General features: G+C 44.4%; 1 protein-coding gene across 3 annotated transcripts in view; it reads right to left on the bottom strand.

Annotated features, from left to right (window-relative positions):
• TRIM2 (tripartite motif containing 2) overlaps nucleotides 1–18,555 on the bottom strand; it is a 119,729-nt gene that overhangs the window by 84,822 nt on the left and 16,352 nt on the right. For 2 of the 3 annotated variants that reach the window (XM_082653492.1, XM_082653494.1), the window contains exon 1: nucleotides 17,088–17,161. The exons of the other annotated variant lie outside the window; for it this stretch is intronic. The gene's annotated coding sequence lies outside the window, so the exon portion shown is untranslated. Of the gene's footprint in view, nucleotides 1–17,087; nucleotides 17,162–18,555 lie in introns of those variants that run through there. 3 annotated transcript variants of the gene reach the window in all.

The raw sequence follows: 18,555 nt of genomic DNA, 5'->3' as shown, positions 1-18,555 counted from the left end.
ATTGAAATTTAACATTGAGCATAGCCTGGACCTACCAAAACATGTAAATGACCAAGAACCACCCAACTTGGCAGTGACAGCAAGAACACCCTGATGTTAGTGGAGCGGTCCACCATGGTCCAGTTTACCCTGTATTCAGTGGATTGTGCTGTTGCAACACCACCCACTAGTCCTTTGAAGCTGGTGGATCACAGCATCCCCACTCACATTGTTCCTCAGCGCAAACGTTCTTCAATGATCACACTGGCATGATTTTTAAAACTGGATGAAAAAATTCTTTAAAAATAATGCCACTGTTTGGATACTTCTGGTGTTCCGATGCCAAGAGAAATGACCTTTTATTGTTCTGATTTTGTGGTTTTCTAGGACTAACGTCAAAAGCACACGGAAGTCATGTTTTGGTTATCATCAATATACTCCACATGTCTCTCCTGTCAGTAAGGGCAGATGTGATATTTCACAACAGCGAACTCATTATCTTTACCTCCAGGAAATCTGCTTAGGTGTAAATTGTGAAATGTGTTATGCCACATAGCATGCCTTAATAATTTTGGAAGTTAGGAGCCATCAAAACACATATACAACTGAGAACTGGCAAACCTTCCCTAAAAACTGTTGTGTTAATTTGGTTTGTCAACTTGTTCCTGAGTACTGTTTGGACTCAGACACACAAAACCGACAGCCACCACCACCTTAAGGCTCACAGTTACTCAGGGGTTAGATGGAAAGAGGGACAGAAGCACAAATAAAGGTCAGAAGGTCCAACTGCCTGGCCCTTTTGCTTAGAGGAAGGAAGTTCAGTTTCATGTGGAAAGAAACTGAGCTTTAGACTGTCTGGACCCAGGACCAGCTCTGAAGGTCATTCCATGGGCCCCCGCACCACCACGGCAGATGGCCCATCACACACCTCAAACTTCGCACGACCAGGGAAGCTGCAGAGCACAGAGGGATGGAGTTGGAGAACAAACTACCAATGGACCTTCTCGTCTTTGAAAAAAGAAATAAAATTAGGTTTCAATGTTTGTAAGCCCATTCACAGACTGTCCTGATCCTCCAGTTTTTTGCTTGATAATGTAGAGTACATACGTATATATATAGATATACAACTACCACCCACCAATGTGTATGTGTATTTACATCTTCACATTTCATATACTTTGACTCTTCGTTTTTTTCGTATGTACACTCCTAAGTCACTAAGAACCATAAACACTGGACTTGAAGGTATATTAATTCTAAAAGAAACCAAACCACTAATTAATCATTAATTCCTCAAACATGCTTACTGATACCTGGTACAATGTGGTTATAACACGGTGCCAAGGTACAGTTAAATGAATTATATTTAAGAATCAAAGGGCAAGGAAGGGTTAAACTCTAATCTCTCCTACCCCAACCCCCCAGAGTTAAAGCAGCAAGCAGAAAGGAGAGCCAGATCTGGTTGACTTTCAGTTCTGTTCGTTTCCTTACTTATGAGAAACGACAAGTAACATGATGTTCCAGACGCTGGAAAGTTCACATAGACGTTTAAGACACAATTCTAGGATTCAAAACACTTTCCTTCAAAACCAAATACGTAAGTAAGTTGCTGGATAGAGGACCATCTTCTCCAGGAGAGAAGACCGTAGCAGATTGCAGAGGGTGCAGAGGGGGATGGAGGAAAGTTACTTTGGGTCATTAAAAACTGGATCAGAAAGGTTCTGGAATTGTCATATACTAGCATTGAAGAGGGCTTCACAGGGTTAGTGGGGCCCACTCCACAGGGAGGGAAAACAGCCTGGTTTTCCATGGTTAAGGTAGAGAAAAATAGAAAGGTCTGGAACACTAAATAGAGGCCATCTTGTGGGCAGTCCTAACTGCCAGTGTTAACTGCCAGAGTGCAGTGACCAGAGCAGTGTGAGAAGCACAGGGGAATGACAGAACTCTAAGAGAACTAATCTGGTTGCAATTAACAGAATGCATTTCCTGAAAGAGAGAAGGCAGGAACACCAGTCAGGAAGTAATTACAGCAGTTTGCTCATCCATCCATTCATTCATCGAGGATACATTTATTGATCATGTAATATATTTTTGGGCATCTGCACTCGCTGAGGGAGACTGGGATACGGCGGTGAACAAGACACAGAGCCCTCAGGACTTAGAATCCAGGGAGAAAAAAGGCATCACAGTTCAGGAGGCAAGAACTCTGATGGAGCTGAGCACAGGGTGCCCTGGAAGGTGACCCTTGGGTTGAATCTTAAGGGTTAGGTAGGGGTTGGTCAAGGGAAGAAGAGTGGGAAGGGTAAGTGGTCAGAAGGGACAGCTGATACAAAAACACTGATCTTGGACAACCTGACACATTCCGGTCTGCGAGAGGCTCTGGTCCAGAAGGATGTGAACTGAACCTTTTATTATTTATTAAAAATAATTATATTAAATAAACTAACAATCACAGCCATTTACTCATTAAGTACTTACTATTCTTTACACTGTTAATTTAATCCTCACAACTCTATGAGGCAGACATTGCTATTCCCATTTTACAGATGCACAAACTGACTTCAAGGGCCTCAGAAATTTGCTTCTCAGAATCACACAGCTATTGGGATTAACATATACACACTACTATATGTAAAACATATAATCAACAAGGACCTACTGTATAGCACAGGGAACTCTACTCAACACTCTGTAATGGCCTATGTGGGAAAAGAATCTGAAAAGGGATAGATATATGTGTATGTACAATTGAATCACTTTGCTGTACACCTGAAACTAACACAACGTTGTAACTCAATTATACTCCAATATAAAATAGAAATTTTAAAAGAAACCATAAAGCAACCAGGACTAAAATAAAAATTCTTTTTAGTACTTAAAAAAAAGAATCACACAGCTATTAACTATTGATCAGGCGATTCAAACCTAAATCTTTCTCACTTGAAAATCAACCTTGAGCCCTGAAAAGACAAGTAAGAGCTATACAACAGAAAGATGGAGCAAGCATTCCAGGCAGAGGAAACCTCAAGGCATGCACGTGTGGGCCACCAAGCAGTTTGGAATGATCAGAGAGGGAGGCACAAGGCTTGGGTGGGAGAGATGAGGGTGCAGAGGCAGTCAGAGGCCAGGCCACGGTGGACCTCGCTTTGTAGGCTGAAGGGTGTGCACTTTAACTTGGAACCCGCGAGAGCCATCGAAGACTTATACATGAAAGGCTGGAGGGGACAGACACATGCGCGCCGAGGTGTGGTGAGCGGGGAAAGACTGCTGGCAGAATCTCACTAATCCAGCGAGTCTCGGTGGTGACCACGCTCGGAATTCTCTTCCTAGAAGAATTAGTAAGACGATGCTCAGACAGCCTAAGTGAGAGGGCAGTGATGGCATCTCTCGTAGAAAAGTGGACTCCAGAGCAGAGGGCTCTGTGTGCTTGGGGGTGGGGATGGGTCGGTGGGAGGGGGTGGATTGGAGAGAGAAGGCGCTGATGAGTTGAGTTCAAGTTTGGACTCTTGGGTTCACAGTTCTAGTCTCAGAAGAAAGGTCTGGGTAGGAAACAGAGGTTTGGGCTATTGATCTGGGCAGGAAAAGAAATCATCACAATAAGCATGGACTATTAACCAGGTACAGTCCATAATGCTTTCCATGTATTTTCTCTGTAATCCTTTCAACAACCATATGAAATAGATATTGTTATTACCCCCATTTTACAGACTATGGCTCCAACTAAGCCACGAGGACATTAAATACCTGCCAAGGGCCACACTCTTAGTAAAGGACCCATACACCACACCTCAATTTCTCACACATTTGTGAATGTGATCCACAATAGAAACACGTTTTACATTGCCGTCCAGTCCAGAAATGTGTATTTCACTGAAACAAAAGTTGCCTGAGACCACACTTAGCCCCCTGCTGCCTTCTATTCTATTCCATTTTTTAAATAGGCTGCTGGCAACCCACAACTTGATTCACAACCTGCTTGTGGAACCCACAGTTTGAGAACAGCTGTCCAACTCCTCCTACCTCCCTTGCCTGAACTCGGTGACAGTGGTGGGATCTCAAAGGTGAGGAGAGATGTGAGAGACATCATAGACCACAGGAGGGAACTTCACTTCAGGGTGATTTAAGCCAAAAGTATAACAGGATGAGAAGTGAATCTCTTTTGCCAAATTTCACCCTGAGGACCTGTCTGTGGAAACTAGCCCTTCGGCAGTGAGCTGTTCACTGCCTGTCACACACATTTATGGGGATGGAAGCCTTTTTTGCTGCCAAGTGTTTGCACTGTATGGTTCAGGAAAAGATGCAGATGCACTTTGGAGAATACTGAAGTTGTCAGTTCTAAAATTGCTACAGTTTTCCGTGGCAGCAGAATGTGGGCTCACAGCCCAAAGCAAACCAAATTCCTGCAGACAGTAACTGCAATAGGAAACAATACCTCCAAGGCGGAAGTTATGGAATATGGCAGTCAACATCTTGCTCAGCAGGAAATGATTCTGCTGGCAGGACTTTAGGAATCCACCGCCAAGATATATCATAGACCCTGAACGTATGCACTCTCCCTGCTGCCTCATAGGAAGAGGGGAGATGTTCCTTTTCACTAGAATTGACCTGTTCTGAGTGGCCTCCAGGGTCTCACTCCCTCAGTTAACCCTTCCTTCCTCTTTAGCGCCACCATTTTCTCCTATAACATAACTTCCCTCCCTTCTGACTTCAAATACACGCTAGTTTCCTCTCCAAAAGCCCCTCGGCACGTAGGAATGTTGGGGGAGCTGCAACTGCTCTCCATGTTGGTAGTGGTGGTGGTTACACGACCGTGTGCACAGTCAAAACTCAGAGAACTGAACACCAGAAAGGGTGAATTTTACAATTTGTAAATGGTATCTTTAAGAAAACATGACTTCAGAATAACCCCCCCCCCCCGTTTCTGAATCCTGCCACCCTATGGTTACGTCCTCTTTTTTCCTTCCTCCCTTTCCCCACACTTGCTCTCCCCGTGGTCTTCATTTGAGCTAAAACCCAAGTCTTCCCCCAGGTCACCACCCCAACTGCTTCCGCCCCCAGTTCTCTTCCTATTCCCTTCCCACCCTCTATAGCTCTTGAAACTGCCACTAGAAACTCTTTTAATTCAGAACTTCTCTATCCCTCCTCTACCTCTTTAAACGCCGCTTCTCTGACGTCCTAGCAATTTGCCAAAATTCCAAGCCCACTGCCTTCCCCTTCTGTATTCTCTCCCTCGGAGATCTCACCCACTCTTGTGGATTAGAGGACAGCTTGAGTGCCTCTGACTCCCAAACCTATGTCTACAGAGAGGACAGCTGGCTCGGGCTCCCAGTGACCCAGTGGCCATCTCCACTCTGTCACCGCCTCCAATTCAGCACGTGCAGCTGCCTTTGCCAGCTGCCCTCACTGGTGTAGATGACTTCACCGTTGGTCTTTCTCCCAGGCCAGAAACCCTGGGATTCCAGACACAGTCATCGAGATCAAAGCAGGTAGCACAGCGGAAATGCTCTTGTGAACTGCCGTGTTCTAGACTGATTATCATTTCTACTCCTGAAATCTTTTCAACTACTCCTTTGAAATGTCTGTAGATTTCACCTATTTTTTTCTCCATCCTCTGCTGCCAGCCTACAGCTCCCTCCCTTCCCTCCAGTGTACTCTGTATTCTGTTGTTTGTCTATCTTTACTGAAACAACCTTTCCCCCTCTTACTCTGCAGCTCAGGACTCTTTAAACGCTCCTGTCATGGGCTGAATTATGTCCCCCCGCCCCGCCCCGGAAAAATAAAGATGTGTTGAAGTCCCCCAGTGCCTCAGAAAGAGCCTTAGTTAGAAACAGGTCTTCACAGAGGTGATCAAGTGAAAATGAGGTCATTAGGGTGAACCCTAATGCAATATGACTGGTGTCCTTATAAAAAAAAAAAAAGGAAATTTGGATACAGAGAAGGAAGACGACATGAAGAAACAGGGAAAAGACCATCTACAAGCCAAGGAATGCCTGAAGCCACCGGAAGCTAGGAGAGAGGCATAGAACAACTTCCTCCCAGCTCTCAAAAGGAGCCAACTCTGCCCACACATGTTACGGACGAAAACATCAGTCCATGTTTCTCCGTTTGGCCCTAAAGATCTCTGATCTGGTCCCATCTTCCCCATTCAACCGTAATTCCCATGACTTCCCTACTTAGACCTTCTGGTCAGTCCCTCCTCCAATCAGATGTGTCTCCCTCTAATCTATATCTGGCAATGGCTCTCCGCCTTTACTTGGGATGTCCCCAACAGCCTATTATACCCTACCCACTTCTTTCTCCCATCTAAACCTCGCACATTCTTTAAGCTCAAACTTCAGTCCCTCTTCCTCCATTACACTGTCACTATTGTTTTCTCTCCCTTCTCTGAACTGTCAATGTACTAATCGTCTGTATCCTATGAATTGACAACTGATCGTGTCTCGTTCACATAGTTCCTTAATGGTTTCTTGTGTAATAGTCTCGGGTCTTGAGTTAAATTTTAAGTCCCCATTGGAAACCACTTTTCCGAACACCTTTGGAAAAGTGGTTTCCAATTTGTTTTCTCAGTAAAACATCCTTTCGTCCAGAGCTTCCCACAATTCTTGTATTATTTTATCACATAACATCCGATCCAATATTACTGAGCGTCATTTGGGTTAGCAAGAAGGACATCCAAGCTGTGATTCCTAACTCTTCCTTTCCTGGAAAAGTCACTGGACTTCCCGGAGCCTTACTTTCCTCACCTCTAAAATGTTACTTCTCAGAGTCATTGTAAAGATAAGTGGAACCATTTATGTGAAAGTGATTTTTAAAAGGTAAAGATTTGCTCAAATGTGAGATTAAATCATTATTATCACCTCAGTGGCAAGTTAGCTGACCTAGTTAGCTGCCTTGCTGAAGAAATTATGGGTTTGAGTCAAGTGAGCTGGTTCTTCTAGATTCGTGCCACCTGGGCCAATAAATTTCACGACTAATAGAGTGGGAAGAAGGATGGAGAAAACCACAAAGCACACCCAGTGGGCCGGCAGGGTTATCTTCATAAATAAAAGATAGATAGCGTGCAGTCACCTCAATCTAGGCATGCAGTACCCCAGGCTCTCGGAAGACATAACTGACAGTCCCTGATACCATCAGCTCTGGTGCAATAAATCTGCACGTAATATATTATGCTGAAGTCAACAGGTTTAATGTTTTGTTCTGGTTTTATTTGGTGATTTAATTCTACTGGTTTTATGACTGAAAACTAAACAAGAACTGCTAAATATGCCTGAAATACAAAAAGCAAGTCAACCTCTGTCAATTTAGAATCTCAATATGGTTCATCCCATGAGCATATCGAATCAAAGAAGAGCCAAGCTCCCTCCAATTTCCAAAGAAGACAAGCTTTAGTGGTATATGGAGTTGATGTGTTTGGTAAGTATTCACATCCCCAAACCACCAAACTTTCCCCAGCCATATGAATTCAGACTTGTTGTTTTTCTCAATTTAAATGTTGCTTTTTTTAAAGGGGTTAAATTAACTTTTTTTCTTTTACTTCACTTTGGTACTTGTTCCAAAAACTTTAAAGCCTGGCCAATGATTTTGAGTGAATTAACTGATCCGTCTTAAGTTGTGGATGCCAAATACAGCCTGCATGTTAAGAATGTAAGTGTTGTAGCAGTTTTTATGTGTAGAATTCAGAAAGCTGAGCCTTGGGTCTCTACGTCCTGGAAGATACATCTAGGAGACAAGCAGGAGGTCTGAGTGTCTCCACTGGGATTGACTCCCTCCCTCTGGTCTGCTGGTGACCTCCTGTCCCCACGGACCACCTATGGACAGATTCTAGCTCAACAGTTGAATAATGCAGACTGAAGACTAAAGGACTCGTAGAGAGACCTGGCAGCACTTCGGTGAATGTCTTTACCCAAGGGACCTGATGAAGAGGAAATGGTTTGGGAAAAATACCTAAGAAAAGAAATCTATTCAGTTCTATTTAGATTTAGTTCTAGCACGGAGCATCCTGTGTGGAATAAGCCCTGAGCATGCTAAGAATATCTTGCCCTGCATTACAAATTGAAAACCAGCTCCCATGCAGATGAAATTCAGAATTTTATAACTCAACAAATCTAGCTCCCTCCCATTACAGAAACTGCTTTTAACTATTCAAAGCAAATTCTTAATTATTCTTGACATGTAAAGGCTTTTTTAGAAAGTAGTATGAATTTGATCTGTGATAGATGCTTATTAAAAATTCAGAAGCTTTGTTTAAGCATTTCCTCAAACAAAAGCCTTATAGAGGAAATCCCAGACAGATCCTATCGTTTTTTTTTCTTTTAATGACATTGTGTTAAAAATGAATAAAACATATCTTCTTCTGTGGGGTCTGTAGCTGAAGCAGAGACATTAGAATAAATGTCACAGGAAAAAGGAACGCTTGCACAGACACCCCCTCACACTCCCGCCTCTTCCCATTTCAGGCTCCTAGAACTTTCCACGTTGTTTTGATGGGTGGCTTGCAGCTTCGAGTGGGTTTTTGAGCCTTCGGGCATCAATTACTTTGTACTTCAGGTTTCTGGATTGAGACGTTTGGGGAGGGAGGGGATGAAAGACAGTCAAAAGGTAACTGCTACTTGATGGCTGAAAGCAGACAAAAACAGCACGAAGACCCCAGTTAGCCTCTGCTCGTCCTTCCTCTAAGCAAATGGCACCCCGTCACATTACTTCCTTGTACAACATGACTGTGTGACTTCCAGGTGACCTGGGGCAAAAGACAGCATGTGTCATATCTAAGGCTCTTTTGTTGTAGAGTAGGTGGCACAACAGATTTACGGGCGTTGCTTCCCTAAAATGGAAATAGCTTTGTAAAACAAGACTTCTTTTCCGTGGCACCAGGTATCTGGAGACCAGGTTCTGTAGCTAGTTGTTAAGTTTGGCTCTGATTAGTGTCCTCATTATTGGCTAAGATTTAGAAGAGAAAGGCACGTAAGTTTTGCCATTTCTGCTCTGCAGCCATCAAGACGCACTCAGCCCTTTCGAGTACCTTTCTAGCGTCCTCCCTTGGGTGACTTCTGATTGGTCACACTAAAAGAAGAAAGGTATCCAGGATACATGCTCATGTTTCATAAGAGGTTCACTTTTACAATCTCCTTCCTCGACTAATCTGGCAATTAGTTTGCCTTTCATAAGCAGAATCCAATGTAGGAAGATCCAAATAGACATTTCTCCAAAGAAGACGTACAGATGGCCAAAATGCACATGAAAAGCTGCTCAACATCACTAATTATTAGTGAAATGCAAGTCAAAACTACAATGAGGTATCACCTCACACCAGTTAGAATGGCCGTCATCAAAAAAGTCTACGAACAATAAATGCTGGAGAGGGTGTAGAGAAAAGGGAACCCTCCTACAATGCTGGTGGGAATGTAAATTAGTACAACTACTATGGAGAATAGTAGGAAGGTTCCTTAAAAAACTAAAGATAGAGCTACCATATGATCCACTCCTGGGCATATATCCAGATAAAACTATAACATGAAAAGATACATGCACCCCAATGTTCATTTCAGCACTATTCACAATAGCCAAGACATGGAAGCAACCTAAATGTCCATCGACATAGGAATGGATAAAGAAGGTGTGGTACATACATATATAATGGAATATTACTCAGCCATAAAAAAGAATGAAATAATGCCATTTGCAGCAACATGGATGGACCTAGAGATTATCATACTAAGTGAAGTCAGACAGAGAAAGACAAGTATCATATGATATCACTTATTTGTGGAATCTGAAAAAAAATGATACAAATGAATTTATTTACAAAGCACAAACAGACTCACAGACTTAGAAAACAAACTTATGATTACCACAGGGAAAAAGTCGGGGGAGGGATAAATTAGGAGTTTGGGATTAACAAATACATACTACTATATAGATAAACAACAAGGACCTACCATATAGCACAGGGAACTCTACTCAGTATTCTGTAATAACCTATAAGGGAAAATAATCTGAAAAAGAATGGATATATATATGTATGTATAACTGAATCACTTTGCTGTACACCTGAAACTGACAAAATATTGTAAATGAACTATACTCCAATATAAAAATTTAAAAAATAAATAAAAAAACAATGTAGGAGGTAAGCAGAGGGAGCCCTGGACATATGCTGAACAATACTGGAGAGCCAGCTGCCCCAAATCTGCAAGGAGATGATTCACTCACCAATACCGAGGAGATGACTGTGCACCTGCGCTGCCGCTAAAGCAAACTGTGCCACGTGAAAAGATGCTCAACATTATTAATTATTAGAAAAATGCAAATCAAAACTACAATGAGGTACCACCTCACACCGGTCAGAATGGCCATCATTAAAAAGTCTACAGGGAATTCCCTGGCAGCCCAGTGGTTAAGACTCCACGCTTTCACTGTCGAGGGGCCAGGTTTGATCCCTGGTCAGGGAACTAAGATCCCATAAGCCGTGTGGCATGGCCAAAAAAAATTTTTTAATTAAAAAATAAATTTAAAAAAGTCTACAAATAACAAATGCTGGAAAAGGTGTGGAGAAAAGGAACCTTCCTACACTGTTGGTGGGAATGTAAGTTGGTACAGCCACTATGGAAAACAGCGTGGCGGTTCCTCAGAAAACAAAAACTAGAATTACCATATGATCCAGCAATCCCACTCCTGGGCATATATACAGACAAAACTATAATTCAAAAAGATACATGCAGGGCTTCCCTGGTGGTACAGTGGTTAAGAATCCACCTGCCAATACAGGGGACACGGGTTCAAACCCTGGTCTGGGAAGATCTCACATGTCGCGGAGCAACTAAGCCCACGTGCCACAACTACTGAAGCCCACGTGCCACAACTACTGAAGCCCACGCACCTAGAGCCCATGCTCTGCAACAGTAGAAGCCACCGCAACGAGAAGCCCGTGCACTGCAACAAAGAGTAGCCCCCGCTCGTCACACTAGAGGAGTCCCATGTGCAGCAACGAAGACCCAATGCAGCCAAAAATAAAATAAATAAAATAAATTTATTTTAAAAAAGATACATGCACCCCCATGTTCATGGCAGCACTCCCATGTTCATGGCAGCACCCCCATGTTCATGGCAGCACTATTCACAATAGCCAAGACATGGAAACAACCTAAATGCCCATCAATAGATAAATGGATAAAGAAGATGTGGTACATATATACAATGGAATACGGCACAGCCATAAAAAAGAATGAAATAATGCCATGTGCAGCAACATAGATGCAACTAGAAATTACCATACTAAGTGAAGTAAGTCAGAAAGACAAATTTCATATGATATTACTTATATGTGGAATCTAAAATATGACACAAATGAACCTATCTATGAAACAGAAATGGAATCTGGACATAGAGAACAGACTGGTAGTTGCCAAAGGGGAGGGGGTTGGAGGAGGGATGGAGTGGGAGGGTGAGGTTAGCAGAAGTAAGCTTTTATATATAGAATGGATAAACAACAAGGTCGTACTGTATAGCACAGGAAACTATATTCAATATCCTATGATAAACCATAATGAAAAGAATATTAGAAAAAGAATGTATATATATATATATGTATAACTGAATCACTTTGCTATACAACAGAAATTAACACAACATTGTAAATCAACTATACTTCAATTAAAAAAATATTAAAACTAAAGCAAAGCGTGCTGTTAACCTTGAACTACACAAAAAGGGAAGGGGTCGGAACTGACCCCAAGCTTCCCTTCTTTTGAGTCCTGCAAGTTCCTGCCCTTTCTCTTCCCCATCCTGCGCCTCCAGTTCACTATCTTCATTCCCAGCAGAATTATAACTAAGGCAGCCTGCCCAGCTACAAAGACAGCTGTGCACCCTCCCATTGTGTCCAATAGTGAGGATATCCAGACAAGCTAACAAGATGCAAATCCCCTGCAATGTGGCTAATGCCTTTTTTATCCCTAAGCAAAGGCCCAGAAAATTCATTCTTTTAGGTGGTTTTATAATATAGCTTTGACACCATTGTCGAATGTGCAACACTAATTTAAATAACTTGCATGTGTTCAGCAAAAGAGACAGTTCTGTCTTTGTTTAATCTGAGAGGTTATTTTCATGATTAAGGGGACCTGATCTTGTCCTCTTAATTAAGGCAAATCTCAAGGATAGCTATGCCCCCATTATGGGTAATTTTGATGCTAGCCTGGTCACTGTCGAACTGCTTGGTGGCTGGGGAAGGAATATTATAGGAATAGAGCCTGTACCGAATAGGAGTCTCCGGGATAGGTAGAAAGTGTCATTTTGTCTGGGTCGTGGTGAAGAGCCAAGAACACACTTTCTGCTGCCAAAGGAATCAACTCTCAGGTCAAGGGGCCATCATGATTCCCTCAGCAATCTGAGCTGAACTACAGAGGGGGCTCCTACCACAGCCCTAGACCTGGTTTCCTAGGTAAGGAAATCAGAGAACAGGTGGAGAAAGATGCTCGCTAATGTCTAAAGGTACCACCAAGGCTTGAAAATCCCTTCAAGGTTTATGCTCTGCCTTTTACACTACTGTACTTTTCAGATCATAAAGCGGGGGGTTTGAAACATAATATTTGTTCAATAAATCATCTTGATGGCAGACTGGGCTGGAAACACAGCTTTCCTTTCTTCTACCTGATTGGACAGAACACTCTAAAACAAAACTGGGTCTAATCTTTCACATTTTTGGTCTTCAGTCGGATCTCTCTTTTCAAGAGTCTTAATCTGAGAACCTTTCCATGTTGTTTGCTTCCTGGTCCTCACAATCGGCATCCCTGAAGGTCAGCGATGAGAGTCCTAAAATGCTAGCTCTGATCCTAATAGGAAAGAAGCAGGTCAGCCAGACTTTATGCCTCTCTCCATATTTTGGTTTAAATCAATTACTATATGTAAACTAAAAAAGACATCCCTCCGGGCTTCCCTGGTGGCACAGTGGTTGAGAGTCCGCCTGCTGATGCAGGGGACACGGGTTCGTGTCCCGGTCCGGGAAGATCCCACGTGCCGCGGAGTGGCTGGTCTGGTGAGCCATGGCCGCTGAGCCAGCACGTCCGGAGCCTGTGCTCCGCAGCAGGAGAGGCCACAACAGTGAGAGGCCCACGTACCGCAAAAAAAAAAAAAAAAAAAAAGACATCCCTCCAACAGCAGACATTCTGAAACCTGAAAAACATTTCTAATAAGGAGACGGTGATTTAGAAAGCTAAGCAACTCCCAGAACTCCAATTGCCTCCAGCATATTTGTACAAACTGCTCTGGTTCCAGAAGTCTGCATGTTGATTCATTTTACTGCAGTCGGGTTGGAAGAGAACCAATTTCACAACTTCTATTTGGGACCTTCTAAATTGTCATAAATTAATAAAGATGCTGACCTATACGGTGTTTTTGTCTGACTCAAGGACACGTCCTAAGCTTCCTGGCCAGCCCTTCTGCCTAAATAAATTTCATCTAGACATCCAGTATGTTATGAAAAAGAAGAAGGTATTGTAAATTCTAGGGAGAGGACATTTCTGTTCAAGGATTAAGATGAGATTCAAAGGCAGGATATGCAAAAATAATAGTTTTACATAGGAAGGAATCAGTATTCATTAAGGCAAAATATTTGCCAACAAGAGCTCAAATTCTGAGGTTGAATTTCCACTAAACTCTTTCTTTTCTATAAGTTTATTTCTTTTATTTATTTTTGGCTGCACCGTGTCTTCGTTGCTGCGCGCAGGCTTTCTCTAGTTGCGGCGAGCAGGGGCTACTCTTTGTTGCGATGTGCCTGTTTCTCACTGCGGTGGCCTCTCTTGTTGCAGAGCATGGGCTCTAGGCACGCAGGCTTCGGTAGCTGTAGCACTGGGCTCAGTAGTTGTGGCTCTCGGGCTCTAGAGCGCAGGCTCGGTAGTTGTGGCGCACAGGCTCAGTTGCTCCACAACACAGGGGATCTTCCCAGACCAGGGCTCGAACCCATGTCCCCTGCATTGGCAGGTGAATTCTTAACCACTGCACCACCAGGGAAGCCCTCCACTAAACTCTTAAAAAATACATAAAAGCTGAGTGGCTGGTAAACAGTTGGTTTAGTCTCACTAGGTTTATTCCTCTTCATTTCCCCTCCAGCTACTTATCTCAAAGTTTGCATTTACCAGTTCTTCTAAGAACAAATACTAACCATATCAAAGACCTACCATTCTCTTCCAGAGAAAATAAACTAAACTCTCAGATAAGTTGCAGTGACTTTTTCAGACCTGCCAACTGGCAGGTCAGTCTTAAGGTCTGATATCTAAGAGCATAAGAAATAATGCTGGAGACGGAGTAGGCCAGTGCCTCAGCCTTGACTCAAGGTTTGTAAGATAACAGTCTCAGAGAAGCCACTCAAACAGATATTCGGGAAAGTATTATATTTTTCTTATGAAACCCCAAAGGAAAACCGTCACCGTTCCTATCTGCATCATTAGCAGCAGAAGCATACTGCCAACACCTGCCAGCATAAACCTTTAGAGCCTGTATAAATCAAGCTAAGATTGTCTCTTGCGAATTTATAATCCAAGATGGATTTTGGTGTAAACCAAGCAGTGTCATTTTTAGTGGAGTAATGAGAGAAGAAGAACATGTTATCTTCCCAGATTTTAGAATTTCAGTATGGCGCTTTGAAAGGTTTTTGCAGCATTGCTGTATTACCAGATTGGGTTATCTCTGTTGAGCAGGCCAAATTCTCACCAAGCAGTAGCTGGAGAGGTGGTGAGTTACTGCTGCTCAGAAAAGGCCAAATAAACAGATCCCGTCCGAGCCCCAAGGTAAATATCCAGCCTCTTTCTAGAGGAAGCAGTGGACAGAAACTCCAGTGGCAGAATTCAACCCTAGGACAGACCAAAGAAAAGGCCAGAGTGTGTGCTCTTAATTCTCAGGGAGACTCCTTAACCCACTTATATTCAGTGTCTTATATGCGAAATTCTTTCTTTTTTTTTTCTCTTTTTTAATTAATTAATTAATTTATTTATTTAATTTGGCCGCACTGTGTCTTCGTTGCTGCGCGCGGGCTTTCTCTAGTTGGCGGCGAGTGTGAGCTACTCTTCTTTGCGGTGCGCAGGTTTCTCATTGTGGTGGCTTCTTTTGTTGCGGAGCATGGGCTCTAGGCAGGTGGGCTTCAGTAGTTGTGGCGAACGGGCCCTAGAGCACAGCCTCAGTAGTTGTGGCGAATGGGCTTAGCTGCTCCATGGCATGTGGGATCTTCCCAGCCCAGGGCTGGAACCCGTGTCCCCTGCACTTGCAGACGGATTATTAACGACTGCGCCACCAGGGAAGCCCGCGAAGTTCTTTCCATTTGTGTTTCCATATGAAGCAGAAGTAAGCTGACCAGACAATCAGGAAACCATGCAAGTCAACATTAAAATGATGATGCAAGAAAAAGAATTCAAGATGTAGGTGCCATATTTGCTTTTGAAAGATAACAACGGAATTTCCAATGGAGGATTTAATAGACAAAGAGTTTTCCAGGGAAATAAAGGCAGGATTTGGAAAAATGTTCTGAGAATACTGATAAGGGGACACTGTCATCTCAACAAAGTTGACTCTAAAAGGTAATCATATCCTAGATTCCATGATCCAAAAGAGTGGCATGATATATACCTAAATAAGAGTATAGAAAATGGTACGGAAAAAAAGGAAGGGTCCAGGGAAAAGAATGTGCAAATATGGGGGTGATCTGGTGCTATCCTCTTGTACCCAGTCCAGAATATGAATTATCTCACCATGAAGACATTTCATTAGTGTTGGTGGCCATGCCCGACTCAACCAAATCTGTGTTTATCCTAAGGGTGGAGGGAGGTAGAGTTTTTGCTTGTTTTTTTATAATTGATCCTTAATTGCTAGATATACTTAGGTTTGAAGAGGAAGTAACAAAGTAATGTGCATAATAAAGAATTCAATCAAATCCCTTGCATCTTTGGTTAAGGTTGTGGTAACCCAAGGATTCTGAGTCATTCCTGCTCTTTTGTTTCTTTCCACCGAAAGGCAGGTACTAGGTCTGCAGGGTTGAAATCACGTGGCAAACTGAGACTGGAGGTCAAGAGAGCAGGGTGGTAGTGAAACAAGCACATTACCTCTTCCACCCCCCTCCACCCACCCCACCCCCCCGTAAAGGACTTGGAAATACAAGGAACCGCGCAACAAGCCCATAACTGTATTCTAAAATGACTGATGGAAAAGTTACTCTCCATTTTTAGAAGAAAATTGGCTAAAAACTGTCTCGTCGGGGAAAAAGGCATTGGTGAGCATACCCTAGCATCCTAGGGGCTCAGCCACTCTTTGGATGGCTGGAACTCTAGGTGCTTTAAAATCAACCATTTCAAAAGCGGTTGAATCTAAAGCTGTCTCTGCTCATAAATTAAGGTTCCTGAATTCTGAGGGGAGGGGAGGGGTGAAGACCCAGTTGCCTGTGGGGTTAGATTACAGGTGGGAACCAATTTAGAGTTCATAGAAAGCTTGGGATCTGACAGGCACTTCACGCGACAAATGTTCCTCTCCACTCCCAGCCTCTTACCTAATTTGTACGCAGCATGCAGTTTTCAACATGGGGCATGCCTTTTCATAATATATCAAACCAAAAAAGCCCTGAAAACCCTCAAAAATCAACATCTCTCTCCTCTACGAACTTGGGCAGAGGATCTGAGTAGAGGCTGATTAGGAAGGAAATCGGTTTCAGTAGTTGGTTGTAGGGAAACGACCGAAATGTAAAGAGACAGAGAGAAGGAAACCCATCTTTTCAACAATTATTACACCTACTGCTTTAAGGTTGAAGAATATCTTTTCTTTTCTTTTCCCCTCAGTTGCAAAATGACGAGAAAAGCGTTTCTTCCGAAGCTCGGCGCACACTTTTCGGGACTGGCGGAGAGTCCCCGCCCCAGGAGAGCGAGGCAGGCGCGCGGCTAGCGGCCGGTCCCTGGCTCCCCCCGCATGCACACCCCCGCCCCACCGACTAGGACCCGGAAGCGGAGCCTCCGGTGGCTCCGCACACCTCGGTCCACGCAAACCTTGCCCAGAGGGGAGGCTCCAGGGGGCCGGGTCGGGCCCACCTGCGCAGCCGCGCACGCACAGCCCGGGCCGCGGCCCAGCAACAACCGACTTACTAAGCGACGGCGACCCGCTCGGCGACAGAAGAGGCGCGCACTGCCCGCGGCGGGTGAAGCCGCGGCACCGCCCGGCGCTCTCGGGCTCTATGCTGAAGCCGCGAAAACCCACGAGCCGAGGGAGAGCCGCCTCCCGGCTGGATCCCGAACAGCCTCAACTCGGTGTCCTCGCTTCCAAGAGGCGCTCCGATCGGTCACTTCCATCCTGTGCTCAGGCCCAGGGCTGAGACATCTGTTTTCCATCAACCGCGCGACCGCGGCAAATCCTGGATTACGCACTGCCCGGCGCCCGCCGCGTTTCCGGCCCCCGGCGCGGCCGCTAATCTCCGCACACGCAGCAGGCAGAGCACACGCAACGCGGCGCCCGGTTCCTGACTGCTTTTCGCGCGCGCTGACTGCGGGCTCCCGCGGCCCGCCACGGCGGAGGACCAATCGCGGTTCCCGGGCAGAAGGGTGGGCGCGGTTCTCAGAGCTACTCCAGAACACGCGTCCTCCCCCCAGCCCTGTAAACACGCTGCAAAGTCTGTGCCTTCGGGGGAATGACTTCAGTTTGCCCTGGCTGCAAAGGGCCAGTCTCCAGGACAGAATGGCTCATTACTCAGAGCAATCACAACTCCTGAAAGTGAGAGAGGAAAAACATCTCTGCGTTTACTTTCAGTAAATTCTGACAATGAGTCAACGAGGACACGATCGTCACCGAAAATGAGGAGAAATTACTGCGTCTCAAAGGTCTTATTTTTTACACCGTAAAACAGGTTAGGGTAGAGAGTCTCCCCCCCCTCTCTCCCCTCCCCTTCCTTCCGCCTGGAAACATTTGCGTGTACCAGGCACTAGGCTGTGAAAAGAAAGTTGGAAAAAGCCTGAAGTCTCTACTCTCAAGTGCCTTACTAGTAGCGGGGCGGGGGGCGGGGAGAGAGAAAGGGGGTGGAAACCAACCATTGCAGTGCATTGTGAAATTGCTGTAATAGTCTACGCTCAGAGGGTTACTGGCACCCAGAAGCAGGTTTTGAATCATGCTGGAAATCAAGGAAGGCTTCCCAGAAGAGGCTGCGTTTGAGTTTTGAAGACTGAGCAGGCATCAGGTAGAATGAAGACAGGTAGGAGGAGATCTGAACGTCTGTATGTCAGCAGAAAGCAGGCGAAAGGTGCAAAGGTGAGAGATGGGGTTACCCAGGGTGGCAAGCAGTCAGACCATAAAGATCTTATCAGCTAAACTCCAGGATTTGACCTTTGTTTGGAAGCTATAAGGCCCCTCTGAAGAATTTTAAAGCAGATAAGTGAGTTGATTAGATTTGTGTTTCAGAAAGATCGCTGTGGAAGGCATCTGGAAGGGAGTGGAGGTGGGTCTGAGGTGGACAGAAAAGACTCCAAAGATGGGTGAGAGGTGTAACCTTTAGTATTTGATGGCCCGTCACAAGGGGGGGAGCAGAGTTGTAGGCTGTCACTCAGGTTTCTGACAGTGGGCAAT

Source organism: Grampus griseus (genome assembly GCF_964374135.1).
Source record: "Grampus griseus genome assembly, chromosome: 4".
Lineage (NCBI taxonomy): Eukaryota > Metazoa > Chordata > Mammalia > Artiodactyla > Delphinidae > Grampus > Grampus griseus.
The sequence above is the reverse complement of the archived record's forward strand: the minus strand, read 5'-3'. Positions and strand labels throughout refer to the sequence as shown.